Here is a 25,744-nt window from a genome sequence, read left to right on the forward strand (position 1 = left end):
TTCTCATACCCTGAACCAATTCCTCTGAACATTTCCTCACCAGGTTCCATCTCTGTTGAAAAAAATCTAGTTTAAGCTGCCGGGCCCTGTCTGAAAGGAAAAAGATCTATTAATTTAATCATTTGTATGAATCATGTCTAAATGATCTCAGCAGAGAAAATGTGTTAGCCATTTAAATCCCATCATTACATATTATACAATAATTACCGCTAATTCCCGTTTGGATGGGCCACAGTTTGGCTTGCCCTAAATGCGGAGGGAGAGATGACTTCACCAAATTCCGCTTCTCCAGCCTTCGGGCTCTGCCCTCGCCTTCCTCATTGTGGGCTTAATAGCCATATTCAGCATCACGCGGCCAGCCGACTTCGAATCTGTTTTGCGCCCTTAATTAGTATTCATTTGGTGAACGTGGAGTTCACCCTCAGCACAGAATGGAGCCTAATGTTAATCACTGTGGTGTCGGCCTCCCTTTAACTCTGATCTGTCAACATGGGGAGGCTTGTCTAATACCTCATTTTTTTTTCCGCCCTGACCGGCCAGCCTGCACCTCCACATCACCAAGTGTCAAAATGGGGGACTTTTGACAGATCTGCAATCACGCCGTTCTCATCAGCTCTGTACATGTTAGTCGTTTCATTTCCACACTCCAACAGTTAATATGCCTTAATTTCTCTCACTTTGTGAATATTTAATTCCTCCGTTTTCAACATCATTTTTCGGCGGTGTGAATCATTTCCAAAGCCCCAGCTCTTCCCCGCGCACTATCATCTGCATATTTTATGAAATGGCATGGGCGCATCTCCCAGGGCCCTTGAGAGAAATGGAACTGGCAGTGTGCTCATTAGCTGTTTACCTGGAGATGGGTGAGCCCCGAGAATGGTGAGCCCCCACTTAGAATGGAATTAGGATTTGGGGGGAGAAATAACAGGAGAGTTGTCAGGGGTAACCACTGCCTGTCTTCTGGGACCCACCCCCCCCCGGCCCTTGGTTCCCCAAAAATTTACTCCCAGGGAACTTTACACCCTGGCAAGGGCAAAGAATTTGCCTCTGGAGTAGAGAGAGATACAGATGCTTGAGCAAATCAACACCTTACTGGAAAGTAACGTTCCCAGAAAGAACACATTCTGTAGGGCATCACAGGACCTGGTGATTGGCCCGTGGATGCCAGAGGCCGTATCTCTGTTCCTGCTTGACGATCAAGGTGGTCCTCTGTCCCACTCTGCCCCAAACAGCGTCTCCCAAGGAGCTCTCATGGTGCAGTGGTTAAAGCACTCATCTTTTAACCAAAAGGTTGCGCGTTTGAACCCAGCAGCCTCCCATCCAGATAAAGTCCTGGCGGTTTGCTTCCATAAAAGATTTATGAGCTTGTCTGAGGCTACAGCACTTGGCAACCCTTTGATCCTGGAACAGACCCAGCCTTGTGGCTCAGCCCTCAAACAGAGGACAGGCCTGTGAGGCAACAGGAACATCAGGTGCCCTCACCTCAGGATAGCAAACCAAGTAGAGGCAGAAGAGCAGCGTTTGTCCAAGGCCAGGTTCCAGAAGGCAGGAACGGTCAGCTGGCAGGCTCCTGGGAGATGAGATTCTCAGGGAGGGACAAGTGAGATTCCTCCAGCTGCCTATGCGTGAGTGAATGCAAAACCAATATGGGTTGAAATTTTCCACACACGTCACAGTATAAAAGAAAAGAACACTATTTCCAGCCTTGGAAACCCCAGGGAGCAACCCACAGCATCCTGGTGGATCCGTTCAAGCCAAATCCATAGTCCGTAGCCATGATGTGGTCATGGTTTTGATTTGCTCCAATAGAATCATTTTCTGGATGAAACCTTTCATCAATTTAGGCAAACAGTTGAAGGTATATATATATATATATACACACACACACACACACATACATATATATATAGAAACATCCAGCAAAACTCTCTTGCTTTCACTTAGTTTGAGTCCTACAGCTGGCTGATGATCTCTGGTTCTTTCAACTTGAACTAGTGGCCTGACTTATCTCCTGGCCTTGGATTTGTTAGCCTTCACTAAGGCAGTCTGACAGGACGTGCTTGGTTAGAGAACTTGCTCTCCTTCTTCTTACTATTCATAGTTTCATTGTTTTCCGGTGCCATCAAGGTGGTCCCAATTCAAATGAACTTCTGTACAAAAGAATGAGACCTGGCCAGTCCTTTCCCGTCCTCCCACATAGCTACTTTGTTTGAGTCCATTGTTTCATTTCATAGAAACATTAGAACGCGGTATTGCCTAGTGAAGCACGCGGTAGATCAACAGGATCTCAGTGAATCAAAACAATGAAAAGAGAAGAGGCTTAGCATCAAGGAAAATGATCCTGTAGTGTGTTTTGAAAGGCAAGGCTGAGGAATGCTCTTGTAGTTAATGATACCATTGACTGTACCACGGGAAATGCAGCATTCCTTCCTCCATGTCCGGATAATCCCGAGTTCCTCCTTTCCGTAGTAAATCCCCTAACACCTTTTGGAACCCCACAAACCTATACTTTTTTACACAAAGCAAATTCCTTCGTAGGTCAAACCGGTTTCCTAAAGATTTCCTTTTGTTGAAATGGTTTTATCCTGTAGTAGCCTATATCACGGGACACAAATTACAACATACTAATGCCTTGGATTTACATAGCATTTCTCTTCTGAGCAGGTCAAAGGCCCGAGTTGGTTCTCAATGAAATGGTCATTGATGTTAATGAAGAAGACGTCATCCATCGTGTGGGAAGTAATTGCTTACGTCTTTTTAAAGTGCCTCCTCCTTCGCTTTAAAGCCAACGACTGTAGTGCTACAGTACACGTAGCAATAACGTGAATCTGAGCCATCAAAGGGAACATTATACTAAAGATGGGAATTTGATTCTATTAATAAACAAATGTTAGACTTAAACAGAATATTGGATACCTTATTGAGTCAAGCTGAACCCCCAAAACTTGTGGTCATAATCAGCCTTGTGGTAAATTTATATGCCTATTAAATTTTTGGCCTAGTGGTAAGAAGCTCCACTGCAATCCCAAAGGTATGTGGTTTGAATCCATTCGCTGCTCCACAGGAGAAGGGTGAGCGGTCTCCTCCGTTAGATTTACTCCCTCTGAGAACCCACTGGAGTGTCACCCAGAAGTCAGTTTTGACACGATGGTTCTCAGTGACAAGAAGCCCTTTACATTTAAAGTGGGTTTCTTTTAAGGTTTATTTTTTGTTTTGTTTTTTAAGAGAAACCAGCCTTGTTGTTGTTTGTTGTTATGTACCATTGAGTCGCTTGCGACTCATAATGACCCACTGTACAACAGCCCTAAACTCTGCTCTGTCCTGTGCCAATCGCACCGTCTCCGACACATCCATCCCGATTATCCCAGTCACTGAATCAATCCACCTCCTAGAGGGTCTTCTGAACATACTCATATACGTGCATTTGCTTTCATTACTTTAACTTCTTAGAACTGAAGAGTTTTTTCTTTAATGGTGACATATTAGGATGGAATACAGTGATGACCAACATTTCTTCATTGTCCAACTTCACTCATAAAGATGGGCATTTCTGCTTTCCCTGCGTAAGCCAGAAAGTCTGCCAACATTGGGCTTCTCCACCCAGATGGTGGCTGTGGCAGAAGGCTGTGACTCCTTTGAAAAAAGGCGGCAGGAAGAATGCTGCTACAACACGGGGTTTGCGGTCAGTGTTAGGAATCAGAATGCGTCTGGATTGTTGAATGAAATACCAATTGGCTCTGTAAAGTGTCAGCCAAATCACAATATAAGTTCTAAAAAAATCATAAAAAGGAAATTAGGAGGCTGTCTGATTTTCTGCGCGCTTAGTCACGTGCTCGTCTGGGTCGTACAGAAATTGTTAAATGCTTGGCTGCTAACAGGACAGAGGCTGGCGGTTCAAATGCACCCAGAAGCACCTCAGAAGGAAGGCTTGGGGCTTGACAGAAAGATTGAAATAATTAAAAATGCCTGGAAATCACCGTCTCACTCTGTTCTATATGGGGAGTCCTTGAGTTTGAGTAGATGACCGTCATTGTTAACGTTTTTCTACGCGGTTCCTTGCTTAAAGCTTCGTGCTCTGCAGAAGCCTGCCCTTAAGGAGGCATTGGAGAGACAAGATCTGAGTATTTTAAGATCCTTGTGTGGTGAAGTTTGTGCTGTACTGCCGTCTGGAGCCTTCATAGTCTGAACCTACAAGTGGTGCCTCAGAAAAAGACCACGTGATCTGCTTCTGTAAAATGGTAAAAAACATGGAGCTCTGGGAGCTCTGGTGGCCTAGTGGCAAGACGCTGCATTGCGATCCCAGAGGTTGCGTTCCAGTCGCCCGTTATTATCAATGCATCTTGATTGCATGTTCGATCTATCTCTACCTGTGAGTTGGTAGAAATCATCTATTTCTTCTTCTTTGTCTCTGGTTGTTGGTGGATATATCTGAATGATAGTGGTATTCACTGGACTTCCTTGTAAGCGTATGGATATAATCCTATCACTCACAATGTTGTACTTCAGGATGGATCTAGAAATTTCTTTTTTAACTATGAAAGCAACTCCATTTTTCCTCACCTTTTCATCTCCAGAATAATATATCATATGATCATCTGACTCAAAATGCCCCATGCCAGTCCATCTCATCTCTCCAATGCCTAGTATGTCAATATTTATGCGTTCCATTTCTTTAACAATTTCTAATTTTTCTACATTCGTGGTTCTCACATTCCATGTTCCAATCACTAGTGTCTGCTTACAACTGTTCCTCTTCCTTTGTATTTCCATGCTTGAAAGTTCTACCTAGGTTGCCCTTTCTGTTCGACTACGTGTGTTGTGTTATACATAGGGTTTTCAGAGGTACACAGTTCAAATCCACCAGATGCTCTGCTGGAGAAGGAGAGGGCAATCTCCTTCTGTACTAGTCAGATCTGATTTGACGGTACATGTAAAAATAATACAATAACAGTTAAAAAAACAAAATAAAACAAAAAACCCACCCCAAAAATGAGGAGCTCAGCTCTACTCTGTAATACATTGGGCCCCCATGAAAAAGAGACATTTTACCCAGAGGAAATAAAAACAAACAAGCAAACCCCCCCCCCTAAGAATTTATTTCAATTGAATAGAATAATAGTGGTTATAAAATAAGAGTTTTGATTGGAAATTGATGAGAGAGAAAGCAATAATAATAATATATGAGTAATGAAGAGCTCTAGGTGCAAATGTTGTAATGAAGTCTGACAGATAGTGTGGATCTCTTAATTGTATTTTTCTTAAATTTAGTTCTGTAAGGTGTAGAACATTGTCCTTGAGACCAGGTTATTCACCTTGTTTGACACTGTTGTCCTTTGCTGTCCCCTGAGACTGTGGTTCTCAGGACCCTTGACCACTCACTCCCTAAAGTGTTTGGTTTTGATCAAGAAATGGACATAATTTTGGCTCTATAATATATGTAGATATATTTTTGACACATAACAAATGCCCATGTTGAAATATCATCGACTAACAGAGTGTGGGTCTCATTGAATTGGAGAGAGAGTGAGGAAGAAAACAAAACTTTAAGGATTAGGATGTTGAAGAAATTCCACTCCTTAGTGAATTTTTAACATCTCCAGCAAAATCCCGTTAAATTGCATAGCCTGCTACAAAGTGGCAAGTCTTTTGACTCTGAATGCAGTATCTGTTCCATTAAAACATTATAGTTGGTTCTTGAAAGTACATTTTCAAATTGCATGAACAAGTTCCAGAAAGTATATTTTATTACTTAATATTTTTCCTTCTTGGAAATGAGGATTTTTCTTAAGTACAGGCATCTTAGATTTGATAGAATACCATGCTGACCAGCATTCAAATACCTTGCAATTTCACATGAATTTTATGGAAATTTTACCTACTCTCTAACAAACATAACTTTCAGGAAGGAAAAAAAAATACTCTGTTCACATACAAAGCCAATACAAAGCTAGATTTAAATCGTTTTATTAGGTGACCTCAGGTCTCCCCATTGGTCCCTCTCATCAGTATCCTGGCTACATTTCTTCTGAGACAATTTCAATAACTCTGCTATATTGATTACTTTGAAAATTGCTAATATATATTGGAGGACATTAGTGTTCCACATCCAGTGTTATCCTTCTCAATGAGAATCCTTCAAATATTGTATTTTACATTACGTACGATCATATATTGAGCCTTGGTTGTGAAGTGAACTGCCTCTTGGGCTGCTAATCATAAAGTCAGCAATTCGAATCTACCAGCTACTCAAAGGAAGACAGAAGAGTAGTCTCTTCCCATAAAGATTAACGGCCTCAGAAACCCAAGGGAAGGGCGTTGCGTGTCAGAATCCATGCATATGCTGAGTATCACATGTCTGGTATCATATTATAGATAATTGATCAGTTGTGTCTTGACTGTCACATCTAAAAAGAAGTGAGATTACAAAAATTCTTTTGAGATGTTGACTAGAGGCCTCAGGATATGTGAATACTTTTTAAACTCTTAGACTGAAAGAGACCCTATAAATGTGATCCCTAAATTTTGTTTTTGTGCAATTTACTTATTTTGTCGGGTGTAGAACACTATCCTATGGACTAGGTGATTAACCTTGGTTGATCACATTGACCTTTGCTGTCTTTTGCTTGTAAAAAAGTAAGAATCATCTGATCTATAAAAGAGAAGATAAGTGCAACAATGAATGGATGAAAACCCAAAATCTCTGTAAATGTTCATTAAAACTAATAAAATTTAATTTAAAAAAAGAGAAGATAAATCTGTGGCAGGGTATTTTCTGTATCACTTTTCTAGTCTTAAATACTGCAGAAGAAGATTCCAGGCCTCCACTGGTGTTCCACCGTCTGACTAACCTGGTCACAACTAACCTGACTAAGCAAATCACAACAGACTGTGGCTGACTCTGAGAAGATACGGGAATCCCAGGACATGTGACAGTGTTAATGCGAAACCTATTCTTTGGACCAGGAGACATTCATCAGAACAGAAGAAGGAAATGCTGCATGGTTCAAAATTGGGAAGGGTGTATGCCAAGGATGTGTCCTATCTCCCTGTCTTTTCAGTCTATATGTGGAACAGATTATCCAGGAAACTGGGCTGTATGAGGAAAAATGTGGCATCAGGATTGGAGGTAGACTCATCAACAATCTGTGTTATGCAGATGATACAACCCTTGTTTGCTAAAACTGAGGAGGACCTGAAGTGCTTGTTGCAGGACAAGGACCTTCTCGTCTGACCTGCTCATTCTTTGTTTTCCTGCATCACTCATTTACTGTCCTTGCCATTCAGGTATCTGCACGAGGTATCAGGTCTCCCCCAACCTTAGTCGATTGGATGAGCTATTGTTTCTAATTCAGATATCACATCCCAGAGAAAATAGCCATTCAAGTTGGATTGGAGACTTTTGGCCACACAGTCTACTACTCTGTCAGCTCAGCAGAACACTCTCCATTCCACTCGAGTTTTATGTGGTTTTCCTGAGGCTGATTTTGAAAAATCCAAGCTCTTGTCAGGGTTAATGAAATCCTTGTCCTCCATCCCCACCAAGGCTTAATATTTCTACTTTGCTTTGCTGATTCTCATGAATTGGTTATGAATGATGGCTTCTTGAGATGTTATCATCTCATGAAAGTACAGGGACATGAGGCATCTATTTTTAGCAGAGAAAGGAATTGTTTTCTTCTTGGTTGTTTCATTTTTGTGTTGGGAGTTGGAGGTGTATTTTACATAGGGAAATTCATGTACGGGGTTTCTGAGCATCAGAACTCTTATTATTGTTAGGTGCCCTTGACTTGAATCCAATGCACAGTGACTCTCTGTGCAACGGAAATAAATCTTGCCCAGTTAAACATGACCTTGGTGATCCCTGCTCTGTTGAAGCTCATCATTGTTGTCACTGTGACAGTCCATGTCATTGAGGGACTTTGCTGGCTCTGCCTTACCAAGTATCATGCCCTTTTTCAAGGATTGACCAACACTGTTCAGTATTTTGTTGACTGATGCTGTTAAATGCCGTGAAGACGATTACAACTCATAGCAACCGTTGAACAGCAGATCTGAACCCCGTCCTATCCTGGGCCATCTTTGCACTTTCTGACACACTAGAGTCCGTTGTGGCAGTCACTGTGTCAGTCCACCTGGTTGAGGGTCTTCCTCTCATTCGCTGACCCTTCACCCTTCCAAACATCATGTCCCTCTCCAAGGAATAGCCTAGCAACATTCCCAAAGTATGTGGGGCGAAGCCTCATCGTTCTTGCCTCCAAAGATCACGTTGGCTACACCCTCTTCAAGACCTGTTTGTTCTTTTGGCATTCTATGGGCTGTTCAGTGCTCTTCTCCAACAACACTACTCAAAGACATCAATTCTTCTGCTGTCATCCCTGTTCATTTTTCACTTCTCAGGTACATAACAAGTGATTGATGGCCTGAATCAGATGAACCTCAGTCCTCAAACTGACTATTACTAAATCAGTCAATGCTGTCACGCACTATGCAGAGAAGCTCGTCTGTAGGAGTAGGGAATTGTGCTCAAGAAAGAAGCTTGACTTTCTCAGCTTTTTTGAGGGTCAGTTTTTCTCTTTCTATGGGAACAGCCTAGATTCTAAGTGTGATTAATACAAGAAGACGGTGATAAAGTGATTGTTATTACTCTGTGCTTCTGAGTTCTTACTGCATGCTGGGCATTGCACTGAGTGTTTTATGTGTATTATTATTTTGACTCCTCACTACCGTCTGGGGGTAAGGACTATAATTACATTCAATTTACAAATGAGAGAAAAGAAGTTGAAGAAACTAGCAAACTTGCCGATGTCATCATACTAGTAACTTGGGGAGATACAATTATTATTATTACTATTATTTTTATTAGCCTTTTATATGATGCCAATTCCTTTTCAAAACAGTAATTTCAAGTATAATGCAAGCACATTTTTCTTTTAAACTGAAAACAAGGGAAAAGGTTATAAAATTATAAAATAGTCCAGAAACAGCTCCTCATAATAGTTTCAAAAAGATCTTATAAATATCTAAACCATGTAAGTTTCCCTTGAGGTTTTCTTTTTTCTTTTCAAAGTACAAATGGATGACACTATGTATTTTGAGGTACGTGTTGTTTTCCTAACTTAATACATAATATAATAAATATGTTTCCTATGTGCCAGATAAGTGTTTTAAACACTATATAAGTGTTAAATTTTCTCATGTTCATGATGATGCTACGAGATCAATACATACTTATTTTTTATCTTACTCATGAAGAAACAGAGGGATGAGAAGTGAAATAAATTGTGAAATATGTAAGTCATTCGAGAGATGATCTTTAATTCCATTATTTGCTCATGATGTTTCCATATCAGTTAATAACAATGCATATTATTTTTCACATATATATTTTTTTTAGGGTCACTATGCATCGCAGGTGACTTAACCAATAACATTCTATGACAGGTTTGGAAGCAGGAGTGGCATCCACTTCCTAAACAACATGTCTCCAGAAACTCTATGAACTTTGATAAATGTTAATAGTTGCAGGGGGAGCTTCAGGCCTTTTGCTCATAGGGTTGCTATGAGTCGTGCTTGATAATCAACAACAACGACAACATGTATATTGTTGTTATTTACTGTTGAGCTGGAAACTACTCACAGCTGGTCCTCCAGCAGGTTTTCATAGGTAGTAAAACACACGGAAGGAGATTGCCTATCTTTTTCCCAGGGCAGAAAAGGTCCTTACCAATAAGCCACCGAACCTTATATATATGTATAAGCCTGATCATTTTTGTTTGCTTTGCGTGCATCTGAAAGTTGGACGGTGAATAAAGACAACGGAAGAAGAAGCCATGTCTTTGAGACGTGGTCATGGAGAGTAGTGCTTCATATTTTATGGACTGACAAAAGAACAAACCAGAAGTGCAACCGAGGTGCTTCCATAGGCTGAGAGGCAAGGATGGTAAAACTTCATCTCACATACTTTGGCCGTGTTATCTGGAGTGAGCAGTCCTTGGGAAAAAGACAGCATGCTGGAAGGAGTCGGAGAGGGAGAAGCAGAGCCTCAAGGAGATGGAGTGACACAGTGACTGTACCAACCAATGGGCAGTAGCACTGAAAACCTGAAAGATAAGGACAGGTGCAAATCCCCCCACCATCCCAGTAAAGAATTAGCTAAGCCCAGATGTCAATGGTGTCAGTAGCTGATAAACCGTATTTAGATACCAATGAATTGTTAACTTTCCTGAGTTAATGTTACTGAATGGTCCCATGCAAAGAGGTGATGTTCTTCCTTGGGACCCGTGCATATTTTTGTTATCAGACTGTGCTAAATGGCATGATTACCTGCCTATCTCCAGTGTTGTTGTTGTTGATTGTTTTTGACCATGGCTCATAGTGACCGTATGAACAAAAGGCCTGAAACCCCTCTACAACTATGACATTTATCAAAGTTCATAGAGTTTGCAGAGGCAAGTTGTTTAGGAAGTGGGTAGCCTCCCTTCCCTTCCCTTCCCTTCCCTTCCCTTCCCTTCCCTTCCCTTCCTTCCCTTCCTTTCTTTCCCAGGAGATCCACACTGTCTTCTTCTTCTTGTTGTTGTTATGTGCGTTGAGTCGCTTGCAACTCATCAAGGATGCTTTAGGCAGAATATTAAATGATTCAGGAAGTATCAAAAGAAGATGGAAAGAATATACTGAGTCACTGTATCGAAAAGAATTGGCAGAAGAATTTAATGAAACAACATATCAGCAAGAGCCTATGGTGATGAAGGAAGAAGTTCAAGCTGCTTTGAAGGAAATAGCAAAAAATAAGCCCCCAGGAATAAATGGTATACCAGTTGACATATTTCAGCTAACACATGCTGCCACACTGTCTTATTCTTGTTTATATCCTCATCACTGACTCCGTGCCATAACATCATACCTGGTTAAGCTCAACTAACTAGTTGATTCAGACTCATGTCAAACCTTTATCAGGTTTCCAAGGCTGTAAATGACAATGGAAGATGTTCCATCTTTCTTTCTTGGAGCTACTGGTGTATTCAAGCTGCTAGAGACCTGAAGGCTTTAGGTTTGCCATAAAACTTACTATGAACTATGCCAGTGGAGCTTAAAAATATTTATTGGAAGGATGAGAAAGGGGATAGAAAGATGGGGAATGAGAGACTGAGAGGAGGAGAAAGAAAAATCAAGGAGTGAAAAATGAAAGAAAGAAAAGATAGATGGAGATAGTTAAAGAATGGGAAACAGGCAGGGAGGAAATGGGGGGAAAATTACTAAATAAGTTAGTATGTAGGGCAAAACATCCCCAAAATATCTGAAGACAGTGTTAGAAAAATCTGACAGACTTTATTCATTAATATAACAAATGCATGCTATCGTTTTGTTACAATATGGTAACCAGGTATTGTAAGAGTCTGAGTAGAACCGTGTGGGAATTAACAGATACTGCTCTTGTTTTCGAGGAGTTTCTCACCCCTTAGGAGACTCTACGTGGTAGAAATCGTTAAGCACTCAGCTCTGATCTAAAGCTCTTACCACTTTACAGTCGCTTTTGGTTCTGTAATATTTGGAACAGTAAGGTAGAAGGAGAAAGTCATTCGGGTATAACAGCAGAAACTTCCAGGGTTCCTATCATCCTCTGTCTTCTTTGAATTCTCTTGCAAATAGCTTGCTCCAACGGGTCCTTCAGAATCTTCTCGAGTTTTCTTCATCTTCTTCTCTTATCTTACATTTCTGAATTCTTTGCCCATTCTCTGCGTCTTGAACATCAGGATTCTTCTTGTTTCCAGATTCATAACGCATACACGCTGCTCCTTGGGAACTCAAGATCTATTGACTGTTCTCCTCACCGCACATGCCTTAATTATTACTCTGTGACATGGTTGCTCATGTTAGGATGTACACATAAAGATGCCCTTCAGTCTTTGGTAATCCACTACTTCATGACCGTGTTTCCCTGGTGGTGTATTGCTTGCTACACCACTGTGCTAAAATGAGGTGGGTGTTCTCGAAAAAGGTTCCAAGCTGCCTGGACTGCACCAGTAGGAATTAATAATAAGTCCTTTTGGCCCAGGATTTCCCAAAACCTATCTGGGTGTCTATCTCACATCCCCCTTTCCCCATAAATGATTGCTTCCCATAAGGAGAGAAGGTAGAGCGTTCTTCTCAGATGTCCACCTATGCCTTAACGCATGTCCCAAGCTCTTCTCCATCTGTTGTTATTATTAATACATTCCCTTTTGGTGAGGGACTATAGCATCCACCGTCTCATCTACCTGCCTTGTGTTTTGATTTATTTATGAACCATAGTGCTTATCCAGGCTTCCAAGTTCTGGCTTTGATATTTGGAATTCTCAGAATACTTCTCTTTTTTTATCCCTTTTGCTAAAGCCTGACTCTTGGAAATCAAAACACACTTTGAGTTTCAAAGTATTATTTGTTGTACAATATCAATAAAATTCACACTGGCTTCTTTTTATTTTTATTTTATTTTATTTTATTACCTTCTCCATGAGCACGTGGCTCAGGTTTATAGATACACAACATAAAGTTCTGAAAAATCCACATCTTTTCAAACAACATGTTGTTGTTAGGTGCTGTCAAGTTGTGTATGACTTCATAGTGACCCTATGAACAAAAGATCTGAACTCAGTCCTGTCCCGTGCCTTCCTCACACTTCCTGACACACAAGAGCCCACTGCAGCAGTCACAGTGGCAGTCCACCTGGCTGAGAGTCTTCCTCTACTTCACCGACCCTCCACCCTTCCCAACGTCACATCCCTCTCCAAGGAATAGCACTCCTAGCGACATGTCCAAAATATGTGACGTGAAGCCTCATCATTCTTGCCTCAAAGAGCATTTTGGCTGAACCCTCTTCAAGACATCTGTTTATTCTTTTTGCTATTCGGGGGCTGTTCAGTGCTCTTCTCTAACACCACAGCTCAAAGGTGTCAATTCTTTTTCTGTCATTCTTATTCATTGTCCAGGTCTCTGATACATAGTTAATAATCAAAAAGACAATGGCCTGAATCAAATGCACCTTAGTCCTCAAACTGACATCACTACTCCTTAATAATTTGGAAAGACCACTAACTACAGATTTTCCCAATGCAATGTATCTCTTTATTTCCTGACGACTGGTACCGACGGCATATAATAACAACAGCAGCTGGTACCAAGGGTGTTAATTGTGAATCCAAGCAAGATGAAGCTGCTGACAGTTTCAGTCTCCTCTCCATCCATCATGATACTGCCTATTTGTACAGTGGTAAGAATGTTTTCTTGATATTGAGACACAATCTATACTGGATGAAGGCTGCATTCTTTGATCTTCTGCAACAAGTGCTTCAGGTCCTCCTCACTTTCAGCAAGTAAGGTTGTGTCATCTCCATAACACAGGTTATTGATGAGTCTCCCTCCAGTCCTGATGCCACATTCCTCTGCATAGAGTCCAACTTCTAGGATAATTTGCTCAGCATATAGATTGAACAGGTATGGAGATAGAATGCAACAACCCTGATGCACTCCCTTCTCAATTCTAAACCATGCTGTGCTCCCCTGCTCCGTTCACACAACAGCCTGCTGATCCAGGTATAGGTTCCTCATGAGCACAGTCAAGTGCTCTGGAATTCCCGTTCTTGTCAATGTCAGCCACAACTTGTCCTGATCCTCACAGTCAAACGCCTTTGCATGGTCGGTAAAGTACAAATAGACATTCTGCTGATAGTCCATACTTTCATCCAGGATTCATCTGACATTAGCAATGAGATCCCTGGTGCCACGGCCTCTTCTAAATCCTGCTTGAACTTCTGGCAGTTCCCTATCTATGTACTATTCCAGCTATTTTTGAATGATCTTCAGCAGTATTTTGCTTGCATGTGATAGCAGTGACATTGTTCGATACTTTCCACATTCAGTTGGATCACCCTTCTTTTGAATGGAAACAAATATGGACCTCTTCTGATCCGTTGGCCAGAGAGCCGTCCTCCAAAGAACATAACATCTCACTACTGGTCAGAACATTATCATGCCACACTGTCACCATTTATTCACCTTCACGCCCACTCATGGGTGCCTCTTGGGACCATTTGTTTCATCACCTCAGGAGCGATCCTCCAGGTGACACTACTGTGTGTAAGATGAGCAGGACTGAGCAGCAGTGCAGGTCAGGTTGGAGAGTTAGCACCTTCATGAGGCTTACGTGCTAGCAGAGGAGAAGAGACTAACCAATCAGCAGACAGTTCATTCATTACCACTCTGATCATTTCCCCTTATTATTTCTCCTAGTTGTGAAGGTATGTAATGAAGGCTCTTAGTTTATTTTCTGAGGAAGGTACATGTGGTCTGAGGCGTGAAAAGGTGAAGAGAAGTTTAGGAGGCAAGTGGTGATGGAACGCTGGAGTATAGAAGAAGGGTGTTTGATTTGGGGCATGTGGCAGAACCCTCCGGATCTCAGCATGTTCAGGGGACTAAGAGAAATTCCGCTTGATTGGAGGACAGAGCAAGAGAGAGGGTGACCTGGGAGAGGAGTCTGGTGAGCTTGTAAGGAATAGATCAAGCATTTTCATTATTGAATCAGTAGTGAATAAATGAGCTCAGAGGATGCTGAGACTTTGGCCTCTGCTCTAGATTAAAGCACTGTTGTCTGGCATCTAGACCTGTGTGACAGGGGCTCATGCTTGTACATGTGGTGATTATAATTCGCCCAACAGCAGGACGCATTGTCGACTCATTGCCATCAAATAGGAACCATCATAGCGTTGACTTTCCAGGGGATTTCAGAGGCTGTAAATTGCATGAGAGGAAATTGCTTGTCATTCTTCTGTGAAGGTGCTAGTGGATTTGAACTGGCTGCCTTTAGATTTGGTTTCTGACAATCCTCTGTGACCTCTGCCACCATAACGCTCTTTTAGAGTATTTAGAGGCCGACGGCAGAGCTGTCAGAAATACCCACTTCTAACAAATACGAATTCCAGCTGCTTCGATCACAGCTACATCAGTATCTGTAGGCACCAGCTGTCACAGAATGAGTTCTTCTCGCACCTTCCACTTACGTGGTAATTTCTAGTTGAGTGAAAAACTTTTTGAGAACTGAACCATTCCAGTGTTCTGGTACACCACGTCCAGGGGCAGACTAGTGACTCCAGATGGGGAGAAGTTGATAACAAGACTCTGCTCTTCCCTTATCAGTGAAAGGGGAACAGAAGGGCATTCCAGGAGGGGGAGATATCTTCAGCTGATGGAGGATCAGGATAAATGTGAGAGGAATTGACAGATGGGAGTGGAAATGACCCTGGTTAGAAAGTACCAGGCTGGAAGATCTACCCAGTAACCACTGTTTGGAGTGAGTAATCCAGAGATGTCAAGAGAAGCATGGTGCAGACCCTGTGTGTTTGGTCTGTGGCAACCAGCCAATTGGAACAAAGATTTCACCCTCACTATATTATCTGATAGCTCTAATAAAAGTCAGATGGGAGAGCTAATCAGATCGTTCCCTTGGCCTGGACTCTCTTAAATCAGAGCGAGGTCTATTTTGGCTCTCTATGTTAAGTAGACCCAGAGACCTGACATTTTGTGTTTATTTGAAATGATGAACTTAATCATGAGAGAAATTTTAAGGCATGACAGAACTGGCCACAGGAAGGTCGCGTCCTGTCTCTGCCAAACATAATACAGCCTCTCGCCTCCACTAGGTTGCCAACCGCTGCCACAGGGGGCCCGAGGCGCTTGCAAATGGGGACCAGAGTCTGTCTATGTGATAATTAATCCACGGCTCTCGGCAAAGACTGCCAAATCTGCCATATGGTGGTTTTATGACCTGGACTGCTGTTATCTCTGGAGAAAGCTAACATCATAATCTCATTTGCTTGTTATCTGTGATTAGAACTTGTACTTCTACAGGATAAAACGCAGGATTCCAGAGCCCCGAGATATCACTACTAGACTGACAGAAAGTGTCCAAACTGTTGGTATGTTCAGGAGAAGTCACACCTCTCTGACATGGGCGCTGGTGTGTCCTGACCTTGGGATCACTGGGTCCCATGAAGAAATGTGTTTTATAAGAACTCTAGCTTGATGAGAATGTCTGACTTGAGAAGCCAAGAGGACTGTCTCCTAGAAATATCATGGTGTAGGAGTATATTAACCCCTTCCTTGTATTTCGGCAGATTGATTGGCATTGTTGACCATTCCATTCCAGTTTGGATGATGAAATCACCTACAGGACTTTCAGAGTTACCTTAAGAATATAACAATCTTAATTAATTAATTGAAAATTAATTATTAAAATGATCTTAAAATTAATTTGAAATTAATACTGAGAAGTAAAGCTTAGTGCTAATTTCTAATGCTCAAATCTACAGCCATAAACATTTCATTGGTTTTGCTCTTCAGAAGAACTCAGTCTAGGACAGTGGTTAGGTTAGTTTTACCTCTGGTGAACCCTGTGGTGGACTCCACACTGCTCTCCTTATATTCTTTTTGCCACAAATCTCTCATTTTATTCAAGGTGATAATGAACCACCTAAAAGGCAGTGTTGCCCAGCCCCTTGAAGTCAGCAACAACCATATGATGCATCTAGCCAATGAGACGAAAAGGCAATAAATACAGGTTGTTGTTGTTGTTGTTTGGTGCTGTTGAGTCGTAGATGACTCCTAGCGACCCTATGAACGAACAGCCTGAGCACTGTTCGTACATAGAGTTTCCGGAGGCAAGCCATTTCGGAAGTGGATGCCGCTCCTGCTTCCAGGCTTGATTTAGTCGGGAAGCTCCAGCCAACACTGTCCACCATGGGTGCCCGTTACCACGATTGGCACATCACTGTCACAGGCTTCAGCATCACAGCAACCACGAGTTACCTCTGTACAATAACGCACAGACCAGTGCTAGACCACCCTGGCTTCCTGGTCTGAGAGAGACTGGTAGAACCACTGAGGCTATGGCTCTTAATAAATACAGGTAGGGAGGTGAAAATGGAAGCGATAAATGGCCTTTGTTTTTCTCCTCCTTCTTCCTTTCTTGGCTGGAATGCACATGCGATGGCTGGAGCTCTAGCAGCCACATTGAACCTCAAGCAAAGCTTGGTGCTTTCAGCTTCATGGAAAGGGTGGCGGAGTGGAAAGTATCCCGAGCCTGGTGATCTCTTCGCACCATCGTATGAAACTGCGAATGTCTGCCAACACACTGTTTACAGTCAAGTGACATACCTCTTTAGCTCATTAGGTCATTGTACTTTGGATGAATTGCTATTGTTTGCATATACTTCAAGGAGCCTTGGTGGCACAATGGGTCAGCATTTGACTGCTTACTGCATGGTTGTTAGTTTGTTATTTTCATTGAGTCAGAATCAACCCATAGTTGACCCTCCGGTGGGTTTTCAGAGGCAGTAAATTGCATGGGAGGAGATTGCCCATCCTTCTCCCGCGCGCGAAGCAGCCCATGGATTTGAACCACATGTGTTTAGGTTGCCAGCGCAGCTCCTCACCACTAGAGCTCTCTAATCACAAGTTTAGTGGTTTACGGTTACCCAGTGACTTTGCAGAGAGAAGAAGATGGACAATTTGCTATCTTAAAGCTTATAATCTTGGAAACTCCGTTTGTATATGATTTATATCAGTTCTCTTCTGTTTTGTGGGGCCACTAGGAGTCAGAAAGAACACAATAGCTCATAACTGATAAGAGTCTCTAAGATATCAAGTAATGGAAAACGGATACTTTGATTCTGAGCCCTCCCGCCTCCCCCCATCCTGTCTTTCTCTGGCTTCTTTTGCAAGTTCAATAAGGGATCAGAGGTCGGTGTGGAGAGGGGGAGTCCCCGGTCTGGTTCTTGTTATCACTACCTATTCAGGATGGCAGTTGCCCTTGCTATCATCTAGCCTCAGGGCCGTGGAGGTTACAGCTGCTTCCTCCTTGTCATGGCCACAGGATGGCTTTTATTATTCTGTCTCTTAGTGCTACAACACTTAGTTGCACAGGGAATATTCTACTACTCCTAAAGTGTTCTTGGTTACAGGAAACTGCATAAAATTGCCTCATGTGTATCTAAACCCTCCCCAAAGACACACTTTCCCTTCCATATCAGTTCAGCTTTCCAAGACAACTTCCCATAACCTCACCACCATAACAGGGTCCTGCGCTGCCATGAATGAGTTGGTCCAAGTCCTTCAAGGAAGACACAAACGTCTTTCTACTTTAAATCATTATCATTCTATTTTAGATCATCATAAATGAGGGAACTTTATTACTGAATCTGATTCATTTGTGACCTCGGGCACGACACATTGTGAGATGTCAGTGTGGAGAAGCACCACGCTGGATGAATGTCGGCATGTTTCTGTGGTGGCCCACATGGTCATTTAGAAGAATCAGCACAGAGTTGGTTCCTACAAGGGAGAGGTGAGAGGGGCCCCGAATGTCCAGTTTCTCCAAACTGCTGCACCTTTCCATCACCTCTAACATCAACTGTTACTCTTTTCCTCAAACCCTCCCTCTCTCTCTCTCGCTCTCGCTCTCTTGCTCTCTCGCTCTCGCTCTCTTGCTCTCTCGCTCTCTCACTGTCTCCCTTGTCTTTGGATTCCATGATTAGCTGCAGCATCTCACAGAAACTCACAAAACCTCAGGGAAATGGCTTAGGCCGTTCTGGAGGTGGACACGCCCCTTGTCCAGGGAATGGCCCCCATGGCCCCGGGGACTGATGGAAGAGGAGAAAGGCCTCCATTTGCTCCTCAGCGTTCAGTCTGGGGAACTCCCATCCTAACGCATCATGCCTGGGAAGTTGCCGGTCCTGCACTCGCCTTCTTAAACTCTCAGGCGTAGATTCCGTTAAACCCCAAGAGGCTTTTCAGATCTAAAGCCTCTCTTGTAGTATGTTTACATCTGTGTGCACTTGAGAGTTGTTCCGAAAGCAAAAAAAAAAAGAGGAGTTGGGTGACCATCAGCATCTTTGTATAGTGTATTTCTTTTTATTAGAGTTCTTGTTCTATTATTATGTCATACCCACATTGCTCTTTTAATCGTCTTCTCACCCCCTCTAAGCTCTTTTTCCCCAAGTAGAAGAACTTAAGATCCAACTCCAATACCGTGAGGAACACAGATCTTAAGTGTACAAATGGATGAGTTTTGACAAATGTCTATCTCATATGTAACAGTATTCAGCCTTCACCAAAGGGCTGGAGGTTTGAGACCACCAGGAAGTGTCTCTGAAGAAAACCCTTTCTAGTTCTGAAACATCAGTATTAAAAATCCTGTGGAAGACAGTTGTCTTCTGATACACGTGGGGTTAGCATGAGTAGAGACTGACTCCAGGCAACTGGTATACCTCCGTGCATCCACCCACGAGCTGAGCTAGGGACCACTCCCCACCACGCTGAAACAGTTGCTGGATGGTGTTTAAGGGGTGGTGTGCCCAACAGAGCTAGATTGAGGGAGATGTGCCTCTTTGTTGATGGGAACAGGAGTTGGTCATGCCTGGGAAGGAAAGCAGCAGATTCCAGACTCCTAAGAGATTCTCAGGCCTGAGACTTTTATCTCCAGGACCCTTTGTCTGGTCAGTCCTATCAAGAGATCCTAACAGGCTGTTTTCCACGGAAATATTCAGAGTATGTGAACTAGGTAATGTGCCTGGCGATAAATCACCTTCATTGTCCCTTGGTATTTTGAAAACTGATGAAACCGCTAATTCCTGGCTCCTTACTTTGTATGCAAATGATGAATTATAGATGGGAAATTGGAAAAAGGAGGTTTTCTCTGGTTTGCCGGTTTGAAGCAGAGTGGATTAAAGGGGACACACTGCTATTCTTGACTATTTATTGTGACATTGCTTAGAAAAATTCAAGCCCCCAAGACTCCAAATCACGAGGGACGTTGTTAGCCTTCTGCAGGAATTATTAAAATGTACAGAAATGTAGGAGCTGCATTTTATAATAATTAATCAGGGTCTGTTGATTAATAAAGCTCATTTCTCAGTCTCGATGATTCAGAGTATCATCCAAAGGACACTGTCCTTGTCACTTTGATTAAGAAACCAGACTTTGCAGTAGAAAGAAGTACAGAAACAGCCTTGCTTCCTCCGTCTTCCTAGAAAATAAATATTGAATGAGAATATTAACTCGTTAACCTTGACAACAATTTGTAATTTTCATAAGGGGGAGAAAAAAAAAAACCCTCACATATTCAGCAAATAAATCGCTGCGGGGATTTCCGGAAAACAAATTGGGGAGAATGAAGAATGCTGCCATGTGAATTCTGTCATTTTTATGGGCCGGGGTGATTAATTTGTTTGTTTGGATCCCTCAATTAAGGCCACAAATAGTATAAGGTGTCGAGAGCAAGTTCACTGTTACGTCTGGTATAGAACCATCAACTTGGAGCGAGAGGGAAAGGTCATTTGGGGGAAGAGGAGAACCCGCCGCCCCCACCCTGAGTTCTAATCCATACCGAAGCCACTTCACCTGAGGTCAGCTGCTGAAGCTGTAATTTCACTCTATTAATAGTTTAAAGCTTGTTTTAACAGATAACCCCTTTCACTGGGCAACTGCACAGGAAAATCGTTAGGTAGAATTAGCAGTACCAGTCACAGCTTTTCCAGGGTTATCTAATTATTCTGAACTCAATTTAACCAGGGATAGAGATAAAATAAATAACCCATGAACTGTTTACCTTGCCAGCTGGAAGGCTTTTCTTGTCCGTTAAAAAACAATAACTACATCAGAAATTTTTGAGTCCTGGCTTCTTGATTTTGTAGTCATACCAGGCACCCCAGATAGATTTCTCTCCTGCTGTGACCTTTCAGCCCCCTCACCCTGAGGTTGTCATTTGCTGAGAGGACGCCCTTTGGAGAGCACTGGGGCTACTGTTCTCTCCCAGCAAGCTCCTCTTAAAACTTACTGCCTTGGGACTTGGGATAATCCGCGTTTTTGTTTGTAAGGTTTGTTTGCTCTTCTTCCAGCTCTGGTACCATCTCCTCTGTAGGGGATTGAAGATTTAATACAGCTATTTTTAATTTTATTTGAACACTGACTTGTGGAAGGAGAGGCATGAATTAGTATGTTTGTGGCGGGGTCAGGAGAGAATTCAATGCAGCACATTTCATATTTGGCTCAGAACAAAGTGAACGGGAGGCAGAGAAAACAGTTCTTCAAGTCAGTGGCCCTGTCTGCAGTCTGTGTTTACAGATAATCTCAATTTTTCTACAGCTGAAGTCCTTCCCATCTTTGACACTTTCCAGCTTGCTTGGACAGGTAGAAGGTCAGGGAGGAAGAGGAAGACCCTCAGTGACTGACCCAGTGACGACAAAAGCAGAGATTCTGAGGAAGATTTGGGATTGGTCAAGTTTCCTTCTGCTGGGCATGGAATCATGATAAATTGAAGCTACTTCAAGAGTGCCCTAGCACTCGTGACATGACCAGGAGCCCTGGTAGCATAGTTGTTAAAGTGCTTAGAGGCTAGCCGGAAGGTTGGTGGTTTGAACACACCAATAATCTACATTGATATAAAGAAAGAATTGAAGTAGAAGGGGTAGGGCTTCCAAGGGTGTAAATCTTTATGGAAGTAGACAGTCTCACCTTTTTCTACTGGAGTAACTGATGGCTTGAACCACAGACCTTTCAGTTAGCACATGCTTTAACCACTGGACCGTCAAGCCCACTGCTGTTGTGTCACTTCTCAGTCATAGTAACACTCCATCAGATGGTAGTGGCTGAGCGCTTAAACATGGTACTACCAGGGGTCTTCACTGTTCTCAGTGACAGAACACATACCGGTGCCATAAATGTGACAAAACCCCATGATGTAGGGGAAAATGGCTTGCCTAACCCAGGAGCTTTGATTTCCTCTACATATTTGGGTGGGGAAATGCCAACAGGAGGCTAAGTGCTTCAAAATGGGATTGATCAGTTTTGCCATCCTACCAGGTGTAAATCGATGAGGATTAGAAGCAGAAAACTGGGAATCTTGCCACCAGCAAAGAAGCAGAGACCACAGTGTGCACCCTTTGGATCTGGAGACTGCTGCGTAGCTCTTTAGAAGAGAGCAGTCACAGCCGTGGAGACATAGGGACTGATGTGAGACGGAGCTGACCTGAAGCTGTTACCCCACAGCCCCAGAGACAGAGTTCTCCACCCAAGCTTGCCGGAGGACCCAGGGCCATAGAGACGCTGTAACTGGCAGTACTAAGAGAGCTTTGTAAAGCTGACCTATGCAAGGTCCAAGGGTCAGCAGGCATGCTTGATGAACTGTCCTGATAGAGACACTGTCTCCTGTTGTCAATCTGAATTGCGATTGGCTAGCATTCCTGATAAACCCTATAGTCTTGAGTATGGTGCTGTGAGTTCTATGTGGCTATTGCACTGGATTAGTAGATCAGTGAGAATTCTGGGAGGAGCAGTTGGTATTGGAATTGATAGAAGAAGGAAGTGAATGAGTGTGGGTATATCTGAACTCACACAAAAAAAAAGTTCTGTGCTGTGAATGTTGCTGATGGGGGTGGTTCCTTTTGGTGCAGTTAGCAGAGGTCAGATGTGGCTATCCCCACAATGCCTGCATTCCTTTTACAGCCCATGTACTCGTATCAGTGGCTAAGCAATAGTGGAAACTGGGTGTCAAGCACATGAAAACATTTATATTACCTTCCTATTTGCCTGTAAGTCTAAAACTATTCTTTAGAATAAACTATAGTTTAATAATAAACTATGTTTATTATTAAATTCTTAAATTTAATGAAATTATACTAATTATATTCATTAAATTATTATTAAACTATAGTTTAATAATAAGGTATGTTTATTGTTTACATGCTTCTGAGAAAGCTTATATCTTAGCATATAATAACAAATTGTTACAGAAAGAGTTGAATGAGAATTGAGGGCAGGGAGTAAGATAAGCATTGTCTGTCTCAGACAGGAAGGAAAGAGCCCAGCTCAGAAGAGAGATTGCAAAGCTAGTGTTTCACTACAGCATGAGGTAATGCCCCACATTTTCTGCTGAAACAAATTGCATTTGGGGCAGATTTTTAAAGACGATGACAGTGATGTACCTTCTATCTTCAGAACATCCTCGACTGGTAACCAGGGACCTTTGATACTCCCATCCTCTTCCTCTTCTCTTGAGGTTATTTTCTTCAGTTCTCTTTGAAATTAGCAGCTTAATTCCGTGGTTCATAGAGTTGTTGTGATGATTGGGGGAGACAGTTTATGTAAAACTTTGAAAACAGCACCTGGCTACAGTTACATTATAAATTCTTGTTTTTATGGTTCATGTACGGGTTTTCCCTGCCTCTTTCCTCAGATAATACTGTTCAGTATTTTAAAGGAGAGATTTTTAGACTGATAAATCCCTCTTTATTTGGTAAAAAGTAGCATCTTAAATTTGCTCAGTTGAAACCTAGAACATAAAGTGATTCAATCAATCTACTTGAGAAATGGTTAATCGCTTTGTTCTTTTAAGTATTTTTTTTGTCTTGAAAATTTTCTTTGGATCAATTATGAGAGTGGAATTATAAAGTCGAAGGCTATGAATGATTTTTAAGTCTCATGTGCCATACTGTAAAACTGCTTACAAATAAAGAGTAAACCACTTTAGATTCTCACAGGTAATATAAAGTGCTGTCCCTCATGGTACGTAGGGACAGCTACATGATTTCAGAGGCTGTAAATTTCGCAGGAAGAGGCTGCCCATCTTTCTCCCAAGGAGCAGCTGGTGGATTCAAGCTATGTGGCTTTGGATAGACAGCCCAGCTTCTTGCACTAGGTCACCAGAGTTCACGAACCAAACGATAGACAGATCTGTAAGGTGGACTCTGTCTCGCATAATTTGAGCATGTTGTCCAGAGGATCTAGGCCTTGGAGGAAGACATCAGGCTTGGAAAGGTGGAGGGTCAGTGTAAGTGAGGAGAGCCCACAATCGATGGATTGACACAGGGACTGTAACATTGGCTTCAGTGCATCCAAGATGGGGAGGGTGCCGATCTCTGGGAAACTTGCTCCTGAGGAAAATGAAGCGTACAAGACTGAAATGGTGGCATTTGCCCAAAACAAAACTCAGAAGGTAGGAAGAGAGGGAAAAGAATGAATGGAAAACCAGGACGAAAGTGGGAGGAGTCCTGTGATACCGAATAATCAACGTCTGTGTCACAAAACAAGATGTGGATAAATCAATGAATTGTTGTTGTTGTCATTGATTGCCATCCAGTGACCTTATGAACAAAAGACCTGAAGACTTCTGTAACTATCAACATTTATCAAAGTTCATAGTTTCCAGAGGCGTGTTGTTTAAGAAGTGGATGCCACTCCTGCTTCCAAAAAATGAGTAGAGGTGTAATTTTCTTTCTTTTACACAATCTCTCAATTTTCTTTAAAAAAGCTGAAACAATAGTAATAATAGAAAACATTTCCTTTATGATGGTTATGTTCTTCTTGGATGCCGCTGAGTCAGAACAGACTCAGTAAATGACAAGAGAGGAGATTGCCCATCTTTCTCCCACAGAGCAGCTGGTGGATTTGAACTACCTACTTTGGGGCTGGTAGAGTAGCCTCTTACCACTAAGGCCACCAGAGCTCCCTTCACATATGACCACTATGTGCAAAGATTTCTTTCTAAGAAATGAATGCTCCTGAGTGATTTCATTTCATCCTTCAAAAATCCTGTGAGATTGATAGTATCATCATGCCCATTTTATGGATGAAAACATTGAGTTACCCTCTAGGAAAGGGAGCAGTCAAGATTCTGACCAAAGCAGCTTCATTACAAAGAGGCCAATCATTCCCTTCTTGCTAAACCATGAATGATTTCTATTGTGGTGGTGATCAAGTCTGCACTGACCCTTAGCTGACCCTCCGGCAGGTTTTCAGAGGCAGTTAGTCTCATGGTAGGAGACCCCCTTTCTAAGCAACTGGTGGGCTTGAACCACATGCCTTCAGGATTGCAGTGCAGCTTCTTGCCACTAGGCCACTAGAGCTAAGAATTACCAATTGTCGTAAAACCTTAAGAAGGGCCATGAGCAGCTATCAAAAATACTGACAAATGACTTATCAGAAATGTTCTGGAATTAGAGTGGGTATTTTCATGTACCTCCAGGCAAAGGCCACAAGAAAGGGGAGCAGTCTCTTCCTGTGTGATTTATAGTTTTGGAGTCTTAGAAACCCAGTGGAAGGTCAGTTATAAGTTGGTTCTGACTCCACAACAATATGTGAGAGAGAGAGAAAGGGAGAGACTGACAGAGACAGAGAGACACACAGACAGACACACAGACACAGAGACACACAGACACACACAAACAGACACACACACAGAGACACAGAGACAGCGAGTGAGGGACAGAGACAGAGAGAATGAGAAACAGAGAGTGAAATAAAGAGACAGAGTGAGCGACAGTCAGAGACAGAGAATGAGGGACAGAGACAGAGTATGAAAGACAGTGAGAGAGACTGAGAGAGTGAGACAGAGAGAGAGAAAGAGACAGAGTAAGATACAGAGAAGGAGTGAGAGACAGAGGCAGAGAGTGAGATAAAGAGACAGAGTGAGAAACAGAGAGTCAGAGACAGAGACAGAGAAACAGAGACAGAGAATTAGAGACAGAGACAGAGTATGAAAGATAGTGAGAGAGACTGAGAGACAGAGAGACAGAGACAGAGAGAGTGTGTGAGATACAGAGAGACAGAGTGAGAGACAGAGAATGAGAGACAGAGACAGAGAAACAGAGACAGAGAGTGAGAGAGACAGAGTGAGAGACAGAGAGAGAGTGTGAAAGACAGTGAGAGAGAGACAGAGACA

This window comes from Elephantulus edwardii, unplaced genomic scaffold (genome assembly GCF_000299155.1).
Source record: "Elephantulus edwardii isolate Elephantulus edwardi_28Jun2011 unplaced genomic scaffold, EleEdw1.0 scaffold00015, whole genome shotgun sequence".
In the NCBI taxonomy this organism is placed as follows: domain Eukaryota; kingdom Metazoa; phylum Chordata; class Mammalia; order Macroscelidea; family Macroscelididae; genus Elephantulus; species Elephantulus edwardii.